The following is a 20,310-nucleotide window of genomic DNA, read 5'->3' as shown; positions in this document are numbered from 1 at the left end:
ACTGCTCACCCTTCCAGAGCACCTGAGATATTCCCCAGGTTTTGTTTGTGTTCGGGTTGGTAAGCCTCTATTTTGCAATCTTGTATTGTGTGTACAGTTGTGTGTCTGTTTCGTTTTTAGACATGGCGATTTCAGTTTATTTTCGGTTTATGAGTTTAAGCAATGTAGCCAAAGTGTTATCAAACTCTTTGCAAACAGAGTGGACGTAGTTGCAACATTGAACGGTCTGCTTTAAAGTTTAAATCTGTTTAAAATTCTTATACAACCTTCTCGTCCTGCATTTAGATTAATTTGGCAACGTACTTAAAACTAGATGAATTAACAACGAACGGACCCACCATACCTATGACGTGCTACGACCTTGTGTGGTCAATCAAATAAACGTCGTTTATTATGTTGTTAAGAAGGACCCTTCATACTGCATACAATATCTACTCTGCTCTATAGTACTTCAATAAACTGAACAGTCGTAGCGAGATCATTAAAAATATGGACATAATGTCAAAGGCATTTGTGTAAAGGCTGATGCGACACTCTCACTACCTACACAATAGCTTTTTGTGTGTTTTTTCATCACGACATATCAGCCCCAATATTGTTAAAATACCATGCAACTCTTTCCGGATGCTGCTACGCAATTGAAGATCGCATCACGTTAGAATTTCACTGTTATGTTTACGACTTCGTGATTGTTAGCAAAATCAATGTTTAATATATATTTAGAAAGTTCGTAAGTCTCCGCTCTCAATTTCATTTGGTTTGTGAGTTGAAGTAGAAGAGTAAAATGTACTATCAAACTGTACAACAGCATGCCTTATTGCAAGTCAACAAATTCTCCAATTGAACGTGGATATGGAAATGGCAATAGTTCAGGGGTAGGTGAAGGAACAAGCGAATAAGAAGGAGCAAGACTGTGTGGGTCAGGTCATGGCTTTATTACTAAAGAATGGTTGCATTTTGGACACGGTACCAGCTAAGGAATGAACTCGGACGCGCATTCCTTTTTTTTCTTCATAGATATAGGAAGATGTGGTGGGAGTGCCAATGAGACAACTCTCCATCCAAATAACAATTTATAAAAGTAAACCATCATAGGTCAATGTACGGCCTTTAACACGGAGCCTTGGCTCACCCCAAACAATAATCTATAAAGGGCCCCCAAATTACTAGTGTAAAACCATTCAAACGGGAAAAGAAACGGTCTAATTTATATAAAAAACGAGAACGAGAAACACGTATAAATTACAGAAACAAACGACAACTACTGTACATCAGATTCGTGACTTAGGACAGGTGCATACATTTGCAGCGAGATTAAACGTTTTAATGGTACCAAACCTTCTCTCTATTTTTGAAACAATAGTATAACATCACAACACAGAAAAACACACGATAAAATATCAATTGGAAGGCTTATCTCAATCAAAAACGTAAATTATATGACTTTTAAAACAGCTTTGTTTGATAAGTTGGTGCAGGAAGTCCACGAATCAGACGGCACACACTAGCTGTAGAACAAACTTTGGACTCAGCCTTAAATTGACTACTACACTCTAATTTCTTGCATCAGATGTTAAATTTCAGTTCACCATCATAATTCATTTGCTTACGTTAGCCAAAGCCATCAGAGAGTTTTAAATCAACGATATCATCCCGTGCCCTAGAACTCCTTATCCTAGTGCCAATAATTGAATTCAAGAAGAAGTGGAATGTCCCACATGCGTTTGGCACTCTCGACAGCTAACATGATGCCATGTGATGTACGTAAAACGCTGGCAATTTTAATTTGAATTCCAAAAGGTGCTTCTATCCCATCCTAGTTGCAATTGTAGACGCTTAAAACGATAAAATATATGGTTAAAGGAAAGTCTTCTAGATGGCACTATTGCACCTCAGAACCCATCACATCTGTCCTAGTATGATGACTGCGATTAAAATACGTTCGTCAAGGAAATTATTCTTATGGTCTGTGCACGTTTCTAATAACAACTTGTTCACAGAGACGCCGTACAAAAACAAGGCCTCTATAACTTCATAATTTCAAAGTTCAATGTGTAGCTTAGAACTGTTCAGGAATTTTATGTGAATTGGGCCTGATAATGTACAAAGACATAATTGCATATTGTGTGTTTCTACATCATCTAATGGGAACCAAGTATCAAACGAAACCAAATGCAGTTCTCGCGCGAGAAGACGATCTTCATGATACAATATCTGGAGCATGAATGTTAACATACACGTAATGGAAACATGACACTACAACAGGTTGAAGAGGGATGGATTACGTTAGATTGTAATGTGTTGGCACTACCGTTGCAGGATGATTTGAATAGAAAGTTAGCTTTTTTAGTTGTTCTTTTTATTTTAAATTATGTATTCCGACTTGGAATTGCTATCTGATAATTTGACATTGTACTCTTCAATAAAGTGTGAGATCGCACAATCATGTTATCATTGATTTGGCTGGATTAAATTTATACTAGTCATACATACATTTAACAATGAATAAAATGGAAAAAAGGTAAAACAACTTGATCTCATTCCAGCTATTGTAAGTATAGCACCGTTATCTGGTCTAATTCTACATTTGTCTCATTTTACCTTATTTTGTGTTGGGAGGTAAATTTTTCAGCTACTGTTGCTAAATATCTTGTTTGGCATGTTTTTGTTTTTTTGTGAACACAAATCTGATTGTACATGATTTAGCAAATATTCGTCTTGGTCATCGATGACATGCATATATGATATTGTTAGTCAAAACGCACATCTTGTGCAGTGTCAAAGATGTAATCGCGTGTGACAAGATCCATTGCTCATGTCTTAGAATAACACCATACAATAAGGTTTACAGCATGGTCATGATTGTCGTAATTATACCATAGTGTGCGCGTAGCCGTCATAACACAAGTGAGAAACGATCATTGTTCGACCGTAAGGCTAGCGTAATCAGTCGTGTCACTAGGGCCCTAAATGTCTAATACTATGAAACTAATGAAACTTCTGCAAATATGCTCCTTCAATTAGCTTTATACAATGTCACAACGACGATTTAATACCACAATCTAACTACGTAAATTTTTAGCGTGTTAAAAATTGGCATAACTTTACTATGATCTTCAACGTGCAATGCCGACTCACGTACGTTACTAATACGCTCTTAAAGACTATGTCAGTCCTTATGAAGTAGTTTCATGGTCTAGAAAGTGCTGCAGATCGTTACTCGGTTTTCGTACAGTGTGAAGGCTCATTTGTGCAGTTCATACTACAAACTCGATAAGATGCGACAAAAGAGATATGTACGTATCGAGAACTATTTAAGAACTATTAAGGGTCCTATTATATACATTGTCCCGCCAAAGATACGTTTCCTTACCACACACACACAACGTTATGTACTATATCATGTATATCAGATGTTTTAGAACTAGTTTGGTGTAGGCTTTAGATTATGATACCATGCATGTTCGAAATGAACGCACAAACCGTAAGACTGAATAGATATGGATAACGACGGTAACAGCAGGTTTTTCTTAACCATTTAAATTCAAGTAACGCACATATTGCTGAATTTCAATAACTCTTATCTTTGTAGCATACACGGTATTTTTTTTTCAGTAACATGGAAACTTAGTACTACAACTATAGTGTTGAGCAAATCTATACTACTGACATGTTTCTATAGTGACAGCTGCACAAAATATGATATAAAATCATGGTATGTTGGAGAATTGTGTATGCATTTGTGCTCCAATGGTAGATGTCTGAATAGCACCAAATATAAGATGGCAATAAATCACATTGATATGAGTTTTAACTTAGAAATTTTCAATGTTAATAACCTGGACCTAAAATTACCGTATATCTGCACATGTGGGATCTACAAAAATAAACAGCATATTGCTCCACCAGGTAAGGATGATAATTTATCTATATTATACTACGAGAAGACTTCATCTTGTGTGTCGCTTCTCCTCCTTCCACAATAAATTATTCATCATGCCTCTGTGTCCAATAGGTACCATGCATAGTCGCATGTGTCATCCAAAACGAAAACAAGGCGTCCATATATTGTTTCCGTGATCAGACCAACTTTTAATGATAGATATGACTTCCGGTTTTAAACTTTCACATAATTTTTATTGTACTCGGAAAGAGGACAATTATTTTTGCGTTTATCTACATCTATACTATGATTATACTACTATAACATATAGAAACTTGGAATATACGTAACTTCATAGTATACAGAAGGCTTCAGACCACAACTAATTTCCTTTGTGGTCTTGGAATATAGCTCCCAATTATTAAATGGGGTCATGCGTCCTAAGTATTTGGTCTACTGTTCTCCTAGAAATGTTTATATAAGTTGCATATATATTGAAATAAGTAAAACATGTGGACAAAAATATTGTTGAAAGTGAAGAGAGTGATTTGGCCAAAATGGAAGTAGGGTAGAAATTAGCCATAGTCATTTATTCAAGATTCAAATCCTACTATTGGCATTTTAACAGGGGCCGTCTCAAATGAAAAAAAGCACTGATTGTCCATGAAGTATATTTTATTAGAATAATTATGGTCTATAAGCAGTTAACTTTGTCGTGTGTTCGAAGCAGTGCAATTTTTTTTTATTTAACTTGACTTTTACCAAAAAAATGCATTGAAGCAAAGGGGAAGAATAATTGTGGTCTGAATTCAGTAACGCGAAAATAATGGAATTTAACAGAAAGGAAAAAAAATAACGGACTTTTGAAAATAGGGAGAGGGCTTTTGGTACCTTTTCTGAATTTTTTTTACAAAAATTTATCCTACAACAGTTTACAAGCTGTAAATGCCCGCGATTCGGAGGCCCTAAACAGTTTTAAAATTCACAGGTTTTATAGCTGACTATGCGGTATAGGCTTTTCTCATTGTTGAAGACCGTACGTTGACCTATAGTTGTTAATTTTTGTGTCATGTTTGTCTCTTGTGGAGAGTTACATCTTTCTTGTTGTTGTCAGAAAACAAAACAAAATATTATAAAGGAGAATCTTCAATATGCTAAAGGATGCTTTAGTCCAGACAGAGAAACTATACAATAATTATTTCAATTATTGATTTGGCAAAAACGGTTGAATTATAAGCGATAGGACTGGACATATTACCTATGCGTAATTTCATTGGAAATTATAACTATATATTTTTTTCACCACAGCGAGACGCATTGCGGGGTACATAAAATATCGCACGTTCATTCCTCTGTCTGTCTGTCCTTCCGGTCCTTATGGTTAATTAGATTTTTCAAGTGTACTATTCTTGTCAAATTTCTATTAAACTGATATCGTATGGACACGATCGAAAATGAGTACAAAAAACTGACTGGGGTCTGATTGAGTCACTCACAAATATATCATAAGTGCGATAGTGTTAAAGGGCTAAACACTTTAAAGATCACGGATGTATAATAAATAGTCTTTTTTTCAAAAGCTAATTAGATAAGGTTTTATAACATATGTGATAGGCTTTATAATTACCGGTAGGCTTAAGTGATTGTTTCTAAATTAAATTAAATGGTAGTTAAGGTATGACAACACTCTATATAATTTTATCCTGTATATGATAAAATTAAATTCGGGCGTATCAAATATTTGGATAATTGATGCAGCTTGCCGTTCACACAGTCTATCACTGCCCTGAAAGTCGTCATTGTAAATTACAATACAAATCCTTTCTGGTGAAACATTTATTTGTTTAAAACATTCTTAATTTAAATGAGAGAGAAATGCAATGTTTTCCGAGCTTTCTTTTTTTTCGCAGCGAGTACAAATACAGGTTGTATTTTCCTACAATGTACAAACTATTTTTTTTAGTAGACAATTTATGATTTACGCATGAAAACACGTACCTTTATTTTACCGACTTTAATTTTCAAAATGGACAATATGTTAACGGGGACAGGAAGGTAAACTGCAACATAAAGAATTCTTTCAATGCATCCGTCACCTTCTAATAGAAACAGGATAAAGGATACTTATGCGTATACTTTTGTATCTGTATAGTAAGATAGTGGACTACAGGACACAAGACCTACTTCCAGCACCCGAAATAAAAACATATTTGCCTCAGCCGACAAAGCACGGTTATGTTTAAATTGAATAAGTCATGGACATTTGTTTAAAGTTGTTAATCAAATATTCTACATCTGTCTTTCGGCATGTTCATTTATCTGTTTGTATAAAAAACTGTTCACGTCATAATCCATACTTACGTTTTTTACGTCTTTACTTTCGTGGACCATTGCACTTTAGCGTGTGCAGGCATCACACTTTAGCGTAGACCATCGCACTTTAGCGTACCATCGTACTTTAGCGTCCCCATCGCACTTTAGAGTCCTACATATATTAACTAAATTGTGTCAGATATATGGTTACAGATGTTACTGTTGTGACAAGAATTCTAAATTGACCATTTGAGGCAGAAAATGTGTTCTTTAATTGACAAATAGACATACAGTAAGATGTGGACTGGAGACAGAGGCTGGATTGAATACTTTATATAATCTTGAATGTTGTAATGATTGACTGCTAAACATTACATTTATAGTATTCTGATATGCTTTCAATATGTTATCAAAACAGTTTTAAACAGGTTCTAGGCATTTTCTATCAGGAAATATGCAAATAGGGTAAGCTGGCAATAATTAAAGTCTTGTTTTCAAATTCTTTAAAAAATGAATCAGTGGAGGGTATATAAATGTATAGTAATGAAAAACTTAGAGTACACGCAGTGATTTCTTTAAGACTATAATTCTGATAAATGAGTACTAATGTGAGAAAAACTTATTTTAGAGAGTTTTCTATTTGAATAAATGTCTGTATAGGTTGCACTTTGAAAATACAACTGTTTCTCAAAACACTTCTCTTTAGGGGAGATCTTGAATATTCATAGAAAATTAATTTTGTTTACATACTGGTTCCCAGTTATGCTCTGTGTGTTCCATCTCACAGAGACTAACTTGGGAAGGTTACAAGTAAATGAACATGGGCATATTTTTACATTGAAATCTGTGGTAACCTTTTATTCGAGGTAGGGGTAGTTACAAAAATTAGTGTTAGTTCAAGCGAAGTTCATGGCATTTAAACGTTGAAAACACGCCGCAAAGCCCTATATTTTGACCTTTGAAAAAAATTGTGGTGCATATGAACTTTCAATTCTAGGATAAGATTTTTTTCATAGTAAAAGTGGTACAGTTTTAGCCGTAAAATAAGTTCCTATGGGAAATTGCATTGTCAATATTTACAGAAATTCAACCTACAGCAACAGGATGACTAGTTTTCTCGTTTGAATTGTTTTGTTTCGGGACCATTTAGAGAGTACTGTTCGGTAAAGATTTTCTCATTGCCGAGAGCTGTATGGTGACATGGGTGACATATTGTTGCTTTCATCTGTCATTATTTTCTTGTGGATAGTTGTCTCGTTTGCAATCATACTCGATCTTTTTATTTTAACTTTATCAGTCATTTTCTAAATACATATATAAAATAAACAAATATTAACGAGTTATGTGCCTCAGGGCCGATGATCGCCCCAAAGTCATAGTCCTTTCAGTGCCAAAGGGCCGATTCATCGGCCGATTGAAATGATGTTATGAACTTCGTAATGTACTATGACGTCACCGTTTATGTGATAAATTTAATTCCTCCGTCTTGAAACATTCGCGCGTTCTTTTTACCAAGATTAAAGATAAGAAAGGGGAGCTTTTTTTTATGAAATTTATGAAAATAAAATTATGTAAGGATGCATTTATAAATATATATATAATATTTAGAACTATAGAGTCTCAAATCCACTATTTTTTCCAGACGCTTTTGCAGTAGGCCATTTAGTATATACTTAACGTGACGGTACCCAAATTGCACCTATTTTTACAGTTTTTTCAACTACGTTGTTTTATGATCAAGACAAACATTTCCATTTTGTGTTTATTTTGTATCCGTATCCTTCTTTATTATATAGGAACACCAATCTGATTTTCAATTCATATGGAATCATAGAAAAATTGGTCTTAACTAACCTCCAAATCATCAATGATTCTGTAATGAGAAGTACCCAAATTGCATCCATGCTTAAATTTGCATCGTCAAAAGTCGAATAACAGAGCTTTTGTTTATTTTTTTTCAAATATTCTGAATATTCTTGGATATTTGTCCATGCTTACTCTTCTTTTTTTTTAAGAAATTGAGACTTGAAACATATTGTATTTACTAATTCTAAAAAGATGACGTTTTGATGACGTCGCATGCCGACGTTTCAGTACATTTTGCTTTTTCAGTAAACACTTCATCTGTTGATAAATACTGTAAACGTTTTGTGGATATCTTAATATATTTACCTATGTTGAAAGACGTGCATACTATCGGATCATAAAAATACAACTTGTTTAGTCTCTAGGAAATCTTGTAAGATTTCCACTGCTATTTTTGCTAATTATGTGCAATTTGGGTACCGTTACGTTATGTAACAGTATTCTAGGCTTACTTTCATAAATTGCCTATAGTTTTTAAGCGTTTTCTTAGAGTACACGCAGTGATTTCTTTAAGACTATAATTCTGATAAATGAGTACTAATGTGAGAAAAACTTATTTTAGAGAGTTTTTTATTTGAATAAATGTCTGTATAGGTTGCACTTTGAAAATACAACTGTTTCTCAAAACACTTCTCTTTAGGGGAGATCTTGAATATTCATAGAAAATTAATTTTGTTTACATACTGGTTCCAGTTATGCTCTGTGTGTTCCATCTCACAGAGACTAACTTGGGAAGGTTACAAGTAAATGAACATGTGCATATTTTTACATTGAAATCTGTGGTAACCTTTTATTCGAGGTAGGGGTAGTTACAAAAATTAGTGTTAGTTCAAGCGAAGTTCATGGCATTTAAACGTTGAAAACACGCCGCAAAGCCCTATATTTTGACCTTTGAAAAAAATTGTGGTGCATATGAACTTTCAATTCTAGGATAAGATTTTTTTCATAGTAAAAGTGGTACAGTTTTAGCCGTAAAATAAGTTCCTATGGGAAATTGCATTGTCAATATTTACAGAAATTCAACCTACAGCAACAGGATGACTAGTTTTCTCGTTTGAATTGTTTTGTTTCGGGACCATTTAGAGAGTACTGTTCGGTAAAGATTTTCTCATTGCCGAGAGCTGTATGGTGACATGGGTGACATATTTTTGCTTTCATCTGTCATTATTTTCTTGTGGATAGTTGTCTCGTTTGCAATCATACTCGATCTTTTTATTTTAACTTTATCAGTCATTTTCTAAATACATATATAAAATAAACAAATATTAACGAGTTATGTGCCTCAGGGCCGATGATCGCCCCAAAGTCATAGTCCTTTCAGTGCCAAAGGGCCGATTCATCGGCCGATTGAAATGATGTTATGAACTTCGTAATGTACTATGACGTCACCGTTTATGTGATAAATTTAATTCCTCCGTCTTGAAACATTCGCGCGTTCTTTTTACCAAGATTAAAGATAAGAAAGGGGAGCTTTTTTTATGAAATTTATGAAAATAAAATTATGTAAGGATGCATTTATAAATATATATATAATATTTAGAACTATAGAGTCTCTAATCCACTATTTTTTCCAGACGCTTTTGCAGTAGGCCATTTAGTATATACTTAACGTGACGGTACCCAAATTGCACCTATTTTTACAGTTTTTTCAACTACGTTGTTTTATGATCAAGACAAACATTTCCATTTTGTGTTTATTTTGTATCCGTATCCTTCTTTATTATATAGGAACACCAATCTGATTTTCAATTCATATGGAATCATAGAAAAATTGGTCTTAACTAACCTCCAAATCATCAATGATTCTGTAATGAGAAGTACCCAAATTGCATCCATGCTTAAATTTGCATCGTCAAAAGTCGAATAACAGAGCTTTTGTTTATTTTTTTTCAAATATTCTGAATATTCTTGGATATTTGTCCATGCTTACTTTTCTTTTTTTTTAAGAAATTGAGACTTGAAACATATTGTATTTGCTAATTCTAAAAAGATGACGTTTTGATGACGTCGCATGCCGACGTTTCAGTACATTTTGCTTTTTCAGTAAACACTTCATCTGTTGATAAATACTGTAAACGTTTTGTGGATATCTTAATATATTTACCTATGTTGAAAGACGTGCATACTATCGGATCATAAAAATACAACTTGTTTAGTCTCTAGGAAATCTTGTAAGATTTCCACTGCTATTTTTGCTAATTATGTGCAATTTGGGTACCGTTACGTTATGTAACAGTATTCTAGGCTTACTTTCATAAACTGCCTAAAGTTTTTAAGCGTTTTCTTTGCAAAGAATATAATGAAAATAAAATTTTACATACATAGAATATAGAAGATAGAAGTTATTCAAATACCTTTACAAAGAACGGATTAGAAAAAGCGCAAAAAAAAAAATCAAAAACTTAAAAAGTACGCAAAAAGTGCACTACACGTTAATGACGTAATTAATCTAATGACGTGATTTGTTAACGCATCTATCGGATTATGGCTAATCCTTATCCGTGGTTAATCCTTGAGTTTATCCTCCTGAGTGAGGGATCACACATGATTTAACCAGGACACATAAAAGAATACTGCAGAGAAATTTCAAAACCATTGTCTATTTCGTGATGATTTTCACAATTCATTCAACGAAGAAGTTTGTCTTGATAACATACGCCACCAGAGAATTTTAATGCATGGAATAAATTTCGATAATTTTATTTTGCTGCGTTTATTTTTTGTAGACTTTATACGGCATACGTTATAGAAATTTCAAAGGCAAAACAGTTAAACATGAATACAACAAGAGATACAAGAAAAATATTTAATATTGTATTTATCGTGTGAAAATGCAATGTCCTTTATCGCATCGTAAAACAAGATTCTTGCCGGATTGTGCCGGCCAAATTAACATTCCAGGTCAACATGACACTTTTAATTGATACATGTAACATGTTTCCCAGTAAAATACATGTTCTTTGATCAGTGCATATGCATGTGTGCTCTCTGTCGTAAAATTGTTCATAAACCATGCAGTAAATATAAGAAACACGGCAGACGATGTAACACCGACGAATTAAATATTTTTCTTGAGTAATGTTTATTTGTATCCCAAGCTCATATAATGAAGTTGATCACCAAAAATAATGACAAACTTTCTTTAATTTATAAGTAGTGACAAATTAATTTGCATTATCTCTTTTCGTATTACCGAATTTTGACTAGAGTATATGATTTTTAGACAGGTTACCTTCTCTATAGTAGGGAATGTCTGGTATTAGTTCAAGTGAGGGCAACTACAAGAAGTAAAGTCAAACTTAAAATCGGTGCAATTATTTTGTAATGTTTCATGGAACACGTAAAACAGTTACCACTCCCTAATTTTTTTTTATACTTTTACCTTATCTTGTTGCTATTACTAGAACCGGGACCAGAATATCTTATTACACGTAACTTGTCTAAATATTATAACTTAGGAGTCAAAAATCGGTATTATATGTAAGAAAATGGACTATTAGTAAAAAAAAGTTTAATTTTCCCGCCACTTGCAGTTAACATCTTTTGGCGCTTTCATACAACAATGTGGTGTTAGCATTAAACATGCATACAATGATTTTTACAACTAATAACTGACATGAGTAATTAGTGGATTTTAGGAACATCAGGATGAGCGCGGACTCTTAGATGATATTGTAGCAACCAAGAAATCCAAATAAAGATTTTATTATGTTGATAAAAACAAATGCATTTAAAATAAGAATGACATACAAAATGTAAAATAGGTTAATAAAATTTGCCTTTTAATGGCAATTGAAGTACATAACATACTCACACTTTCCTGTTCCACACAAGAAAATAACATAATAATTTATTATTCATTCTTGTAAGAGCTGTTCATATTAAAAGATCCGTTTGAGAGCAGAATTTGTTTAATTTAATCTCATAACTGTAGAATCTAATTCAATGTTTTAGTACCATATCCTACGATACCTGCAGTTCACCAGAAGCTGAATAAACCTATTGTTGGTAAGTGAAAGTAAAGTGTCATGGTGTGTTGTATATTATTCCTTTTCAATTAAAACTCCATCAAAAAATCTAACCATTTTTTTTGTCAGGTTCGTGATTCATTGTCGTTATTTTACCTTGTTATGTTTGAATACTTGTATTTTTTTTAGTCGATTTCCGCCACTAAATTACAGGCTCCTGACTTGGGACAGGCACATACATAGAGAATGTGGCGGGGTTTAAAAGGTTAGCGGGATCCCAACCGTATGTACACGGATGAAAAGGATTATAATTTGATAGATTCACATTCATTTAATTTTGTTAAATGTAGAGTTTGCTGGTTGTTTTTTTACAACACGGACAGTGTCACTTAAAAAAAAATGTTGGAAAATAACATGTTCCTTTACTTTCCCCGACTTAAAAAATAACAACATAAACATGATCGGGAACGAAAAAGCCTTTTTTCTTCCCGTTGAAGTTTTGTAACTCAATTAAGATCATCTGAGTAAAAATAAGGTACTCGAGCAGATTCGGAAATACAAGTTCGTTCCGGTCCTTGCTTCACATATTATCGACGTATCCGTAAAAACATGAAATTGTCACTCAGGGTAGAATTATTGAATTTTGAACATGAGCGGACACGAGTACCACAAATATATCTAAAATAGTAATCTGTTTCCTTTCAACAAACAACACATTGATATATCTTCGTGGTACTAGCGGCCGTTCATAGTTAAAAATTGTTCAAACGGACGCAAACACAGCTGATTTTCTTAAAATTTTCGTTTTCAAGAGAAAGAAAGGGGTATTTCAAAATTTTCACACAAAGAATTTTTTTTTATAAGATGAGACACTATCCTTTATAGAAATAGCCATATGTCTTGGATATTATAAATTATAATTGCAATGAAAATAGGGGGCTAGTTGCAATATCTTATTGTACCTCGTCCTTTGTTTATGATTCATTGTTTTGAAAAAAGAGGACATGGTAGTACAACATTTTGTAGTCATTGTGTTCCAAAACTGAGTCAGCCATTCGGAGATGCGAAAAACGTTTGATTTTGGTGATGATAAAATTATTTGATTTACATGAGTGTACCAGGGTTTGTGCTTTCCTTTACGGTGTGCCGTGAATGGAAGGAGTTCGTTGTTGTTCTGCTGTTTGCATATTTTCTAGACTATTATATTACTTGTTTCTGCGTATCTTTGTGATAAGTGTTCATGCAAGTGGTTATGCAGTATTTCTGTCTCGCAGTATTGTCTTTTAGCGATAATTTTCAGAATTGCCATCAAAACCACCTGGTTCAACTAACCTTTTGTTTAAAGGATTATCATGTGCCAAGTCAGAAATATGTTAGATGTAATCAAATATTCCGTTTCTATGTATGATGGGGTTTATTTTTGTTGCACTTTAGTGTTCCTGTTGTTTTTTCGTTTTCTTTTTACAGTTGTTGTGTTTTCAATAGTTTTAGTTTGTTTTGCGGATTTGTTTCTCTCAATCGATTTATAAGAACAGCGGTATTCTTCCATTGAAAAGGAATCTATACCAAACGATTGGTCAACCATCTTAAAGTAGAAAATTCTTAAGAGAGCAAAGTTAATATTAAGTGAAACAAATTTATATGGAAAAGGTTCCTATATAATCTAAATTAAGGAATACGAGTGCTGTAGTTGAAGAGCTGGCTCTCGCAAATCAGTTTTATTGGCGATGCGTAGTGGAGACAATAATTGCAATAAAAATTCAGACCTGAATCAACAATAACTTACAACACCATTGCTAAAAAAAGACAAAGAGACAAATACTACCATAAAGCGTTTTTTTTTCGCGGGGAGTACATTTTCGCTCATTTTTGCGTATAGAAAAATATCGCCAAAATAAATTCCGCCAATTTAAAAGTGTACATGCAAAGGTATTGAAGAAAGTTTGAATCCGCCAAAATATTTCGTATACCTTTTTCAAGGTTAATTGCGAAATTTTACAAACGCAAAAATCACCCGCTATACGTTAGCACACAATAACATGAGCAACACCCGTCGAGTTGCTCATGCTATTACAAACTCGGTAAATGGTCTAATTTGGTAGGTCACAATCGAGAAAAGGGATCGAGATTGTAGTTACGATATGTATCATCTGTGAAACGGATATTCTGTAAGAGTCAACCAACTCGTGATTGCGTAAGTAAAATGTACGAAGGGATGACTTCAACTTAATTATGTTGAACTCTTGGTTTAAAAGCTTCCTTGTGAGCAGCAACCCCTTTATCAAAGAAACTATGGTAGAAAATACAAGCCCAGAAATATCGTATCAGTTGGGATATATATACTCCATATGCAGGCGCTGTTGGAATGTTGCTTCATTGAAACGGAAAGTTCACAATTGGGGAGCTGACATCATCTCTTTTATGATTGTCCTTCTAAATCTATGTCAAAATATGAAGCAGACTTGGATGAATCTGTTGTATCTTTTATCTCTAGTTCGATGGGATAGATGCGTTCAACATTGTCACGAAACTTTAAATTATTTAGTGAGATACCATCATCTATATAGCGGAAAGCAAAGTTAAAGAATATTGCTAACTTTTCATCTCTCTTCCTGTTTAACGTATGCCTCATAATAATAAAGGAACAAGTCGGCAAGTAGAGAGGCAGCATTGGTTCCCATTTGAATGCCGCTGGTTGGTTGAAAAACTCGTCCTCAAAACGTTACAAAAATTTTGTCAATCAAGAAATCAAGCATCTGTATAAAGTCAGTTTCAGAGATTTTTTTGATTGAATCAGAGTGATTCTTTACAAAGTAGGTATTATTTCCTAAGACAAGATACTTTTAACTACGTTGGCCATTTTATTTTATGAAACAAAGCAATACCAACTCTTTCAATATGTCTTTTAGTTTGGAATGGGGAATACTAGTCTAAAGTGTAGAAAAGTCAAATGTTTTAATACTATTATAAGATGAAAGAGTCTTTTATAGTATGTACTCTAAACGATCTTCGGAATTTTTTTAATATCCACAATTTATTCACGCCACCTCTAACCGCGATTATAAGTTACAATGTGTAGGTGTTGTTTCATTTTTGTTAATATTGTAGTAATCGAACATTTGTTGATCCAATTTATATTTAGTTGCATTCATTGTTAATGATTATATTGAATGCTTTGTATGTTTGCACTCAGGTAGAATATTACAACCAATTATTAATATTGTGTTCATACTAAGAAAACAAGTGTATTGCAATATATACAGTTTAAAAAATGAGTAAAATAACTTTGAAGATAAAACCAAAGCATTTAGTTTTTGGATATTAACTATCTGTCGATGAGTTTTTTGTCTTATTTTTAACAACTGTATATTTCATATCTAATCAGAAGACACACACTGTCAATATCTTTTATGATTCATACAGATGAATTCAGTAGAAGAGCACTTGTGACAAATTCAAAACGACATCTTAGTTATCATTAAAAAATATTTTAACAATAAGTGTTAATATTGAATATATGTGTATGTTATGAATTTTACAACTGATAAGAACCAATAGTAGTTAGTAAAATGTAACAAGGAATATCAGGATAAGCTTAGTCTCCTGGCGAATACTGTTTAAACCAAACATTGCAATAAATATGTAATTTTGTTATTGAAGAAATTTTATGGATTGAACATGCAATTCTTTGATTGAAAACAGAACGAATCTTCTATGTATATGACAAAAACAATGTAAAGAGGTTGGCTCAAAGAGTGTATTACAAATGGCTCAGATCTTTTAGTCAAATGATTTTTTTTCCAGAACTTGCTCTGTTTCACACAACATTAAATAATCACAGAATATTGTAATTTTCGAATGTGACTGGAGTTAATCATAATCATATGCTCACCTTTATCTTCTTCTGACAGTCAAAAGTCTTTGCCACAGCTGGGCATCTGGTTGTTTGTGTGGGTTTTATAAGTAATTACCGACACATTTGGTCAAAACGAGTACGCTATATTTGATGATGTATGCAGATTGATTGCCAACATATCTATACGTTAAACTGTACTTGCAACAATTTCAACAGATCTGAAATCATTATTTTGTTCAGACAATTTTCTTGAAGACGCTTTTGTGGTATTTAGTAACTTATTTTGATATGACCGAGTACGTTTCAACAACTAAACAAATTTTAATTCATTGCTTTAGTACCATATAATGAACAATGGAACAAACGGTATCCTATCAGACCTACAGTGCACCAACAGCTGAATTTGTCTAATCAAGGTAAGTGAAAGTAAAAATATCATGCTGTGTGGTATTTCATTGTTTTCCATTAGACCATCTGATAAAAATTCAATTGTAAATGCAGTATCACGATAATTTCAGAATTTACCATAGTTAAAAAGGTTATCAGTTAGTGAGACACAAGTTTTTTCAGACAATATATAATTGTTTTGGTTGTTTTGTTAGATTGCTGTCTCATTGAAAAAAAACATATTTTATTCCTCCTTATACCCAGAAAATATAACTTTTGAAACCAAAAAGAAACTGAGAACGTATGTACGGACAAAAAATGCCAAATGATGCAAAATAATTAAGTGGCCATTTAGGTCAGAGGTAAAAGATGAAGCAAAGGCGTGTGCATTTACCACAACTGCCTCTTGATATCACAAATGTATGATTTCCAAATTTTCCAAATCTTATTAGCTACATTCCGTATTAACGATTACTGCATATATTGCACATTGCATATATATCATGAATCACGTTTACAAAAAAGTCACTACAGGCAGCAAAATAATTAAATTAAAACAGCTTTTTAAAAAGTAATTTTTTGAAACATTTTTGGTTTTTATTCCTCATAAATTATGTCTATAAGATCAAATTTATAAATCATTTATTAACATTGTTAATTTCAATTTACTAGTAATTGTTTACATGTATACATCATGTACATGTACAATCATTAGCTGATCAGTTTATATATTTCCATTATTTTTACATCAATATTTTTCTTCAGCATTTGCAGTGTTTTTTTACACACTCGATTATATCATGTATATGTATTCATCATTGAGACAGGTAGGTAAAGTAAGTCCTTTTGATCTTGGATTTTTTTATCGGATTTTGCGAGCACTGAAGCATACAGTTCCAAATTATAAATGATCTTAAGTGCATGGATTCTGACAACACATTGCATAAACATATGTAGACACCAAGTGAATATGGGTTATCATATGGATTCTGACAGTACATATACTTTGACATGTTTGATTATACATGATTAAGTAGTTCTATGTATTGATGATCTTGGCTTCTAATGTTGTTCTCAAGTTTCAGCAGTTTATATATATTTCCGAAGTGCAAGACAGGATAATACTTGCTTATGGTGTTAATTCTGTCAGTACTTTGCCAATAGTTTCCAAATAAAGTTGAACATTCCAGGATCTTTCACAATAAATCAATCCTTTCTATTACATGTTATTGGAGCCTGAAATTAAATATCAGATAAATTTTGTCAGAAAATAAACCATGATTGACTTTTTAAATACATGGGGGATGTATGCCCCACTTGCATAATCATACATTGTCATCAAAAGTTATAATCAATGATAAAGGTACAAAACTAAAGGACGGTTATTCTGTAGTGACACTACACATTTTTTTACATGATTTAAGTTTCGTCCTAATTTTTCAGATAGGCATGGACAATTTATATCTCTGCCTTAAAATTCTGAAATGCAGCAGAGCTATATTTCTATGAATCAAATTATACTGAGGTGTCTTTTACCCTGTTTCTAACATCGAATACACAAATTTTATCTTTCGAAATACCAAGCACAAAACAAAAATGAATTTTTCATCTAAAATGTATGTGTTATTCGGTAAACTGGATAACCCCTAGTCATCTACATGATTGTTTAAACCTGATACTTGACCTTAGGCCAAATAAATTATTATGTGTGTTTCCTATTACATTTTTGTAATTTTTAGGAATAAATAGGGAAGGTATAGGAAGGGATTTTTGTTATTTAATTATTTCTTTTATCAAAAATGTAAGCTTAGCTTAACATGTAGGTTACATGATGATCAATACTAATCAATCCATAACAATGTATCGCCTCTTAGTGTAGAGGTTATAATTTACAAATAAGACCATTTACATTCTCAAGAAAAACAAACAAAACAATTGAACCCTTGAGGAGGTGGACAGGGGTAAGCGAACATAGTATATGAGGAATCAGGAAGCAGCAAAAGGGGGTATCAGGTCTGTTAGTTAGCCTGATCTAAAGTAAAAATAAAGTAACTACTTTGGTAGAAATAAATTTTATGAAGATTATAAATAGAAAAGACCAGATAATTGTTTTAACAGCAGGTGCCCTTATATCTCATGTGAGTCACTTTATTTTTAAATAACAAAATACATTTTAAAATATCTTTATTTAATGCTGTTATACAGTTATAGAACTATACTAACTAAAGAATGATTTTTTTTTAAATGGCAAAAACAGACCCAGGATTCGAATGGGATGAACGTTAATTGGAACAAACATAATTGATTCGGGGTAACAATAATCATTATTCAAAAAGAGGGGGAGGTTGATATTCCAGGAAATATATTTTGAAGTCTGGGAGCATGGGGGATGAGAGTAAAACGGGGAACACATTATAGAGAAAAATGGAAGGGAAATTGGAGTTGGGGAGGGAGTGTCGATCATGAACCCTTGTCCGAGGGAATTAATTATGTACCCCACATTACTCATTTAACCCTAACGTACCTACGAAATTAAACTTTGCGAACGAAGATAAATCGAGAATTATTCGACGCTAACGGTAGCGCAAAAACGGCGTTTAAGATCCTTCATCCCCTCCTCTTTTGACTGTTGGACACGGAAATTTTTTAACACAGGCTATACATGTTCACAACTTGCCAGTTAAGGTCTGAATAAACACATAAATGACATAACATCCATAAAGATCTTACGTAGAATAGAAAGCTAGCCCATGCAAGGTTTCAGCCGCAGTGATGTTCTACAGAAGCGAGTATTTTGAGACCCCCCCCATTTTCTATTTTCGTGATACTGATAATATTTGGCTGCCTAATATATCGATATCTATGTTTTCTTATGTAATAACTCTATCTTCATCGTTGTTCATACGCTACCATGTCTGTTATTTGTGTAAATGGTCGTATTCGTCAGTGCAGTAGACTGCTCAGTAATGGCGATCTTGAAATTTCTGTTGTCCGATTAGAGTACCAAATTAGAGGGAGGAGGGAGGCACCTCGCGGTAGAAAAAATTACCGTATTTCACCAAAATAATCAAAATTTCGCTTTTTTCTCACAAACAGTAATACGTTAATCAGATTAATATTCAGCTATCGTCTATTGATATAAATACAAACATTATTTTATTAAAGCCATCCAAAAAGAATTTACATCAAAGTAATTAATGAAGTGCATTGAAATCAGACCTCACAGGGTAGAGGGGTTAAACAAAAGTTCCTAACCTTTTTAAAACAACTGAATTTGTTTTTGTTAGAAATAAAAAAAAAAGTTAATTTTAGTTTGCAAAAAAAAGTAAAAGTAGAATAAAGTATGTTTTTTTGGCGAAAGAGGTGACGAAAATTAACCCAACGAAACCCTGTTCATTTGTATTCTAAAACTGTCGATAAGTCATTTTTTACAAACTAACCAGTCACTGGTGAATGAATGCCGATTATATTAAACATGAAACATTACACAATTTAAGAAACCCAAGGTTTATTATATCATGTTAAACAATGTTTTCTACCATCATTTTAGAAATGTTGTGGACCGAAAACGATGTAATGTATTTTCTCTTTCGTTCATGTTTAAAAACAATCAACCATTATTGGAGCACGCAATACGAAATCAATAAAGCATCACATACCATAATAGTAAAAATAGCAAACGTGACGAACAACGATATTATTGATTACATATGCAACTGTGGAATAGACCATCATGGTAAGTTATATTATTTTATCATTTTGACATAACAATCCAGAACAGTGTGTGAATTTTTCACTGACGTATATTTTTATTACTTTCTAGGTAACAAATCTACATGAAATAAAAAAAATATTGTTATTATGTCTTCCAACTATAAGGGATTTTTCGGAATATACCATAAGAGATGGGTTTTTTTCTAATAATTTGTGTATGGTCTTAACCGTAATAACAACTTTTGATTGCTTCTGCTTTATTCTTTCTTTTTTCACGTATACTGATCATCCTGTCAAATAATTTAACATTAAGTTTAAAAGTT

The 20,310-nt window shown here is 32.9% G+C and overlaps 1 long non-coding RNA gene across 1 annotated transcript; it reads left to right on the top strand.

The window, feature by feature from the left end:
- Positions 1 to 3,627: 3,627 nt before the first annotated feature.
- Positions 3,628 to 16,302, top strand: LOC143074792 (uncharacterized). Its single transcript, XR_012978088.1, has 3 exons — positions 3,628 to 3,909; positions 12,017 to 12,070; positions 16,225 to 16,302. It is a non-coding gene; the product is annotated as an uncharacterized LOC143074792 (long non-coding RNA).
- The last annotated feature ends 4,008 nt before the right edge of the window (positions 16,303 to 20,310 follow it).

This window comes from Mytilus galloprovincialis, chromosome 5 (genome assembly GCF_965363235.1).
Source record: "Mytilus galloprovincialis chromosome 5, xbMytGall1.hap1.1, whole genome shotgun sequence".
In the NCBI taxonomy this organism is placed as follows: domain Eukaryota; kingdom Metazoa; phylum Mollusca; class Bivalvia; order Mytilida; family Mytilidae; genus Mytilus; species Mytilus galloprovincialis.
Note: the sequence above shows the minus strand (reverse complement) of the source record. Positions and strands in the feature narration are given on the sequence as shown.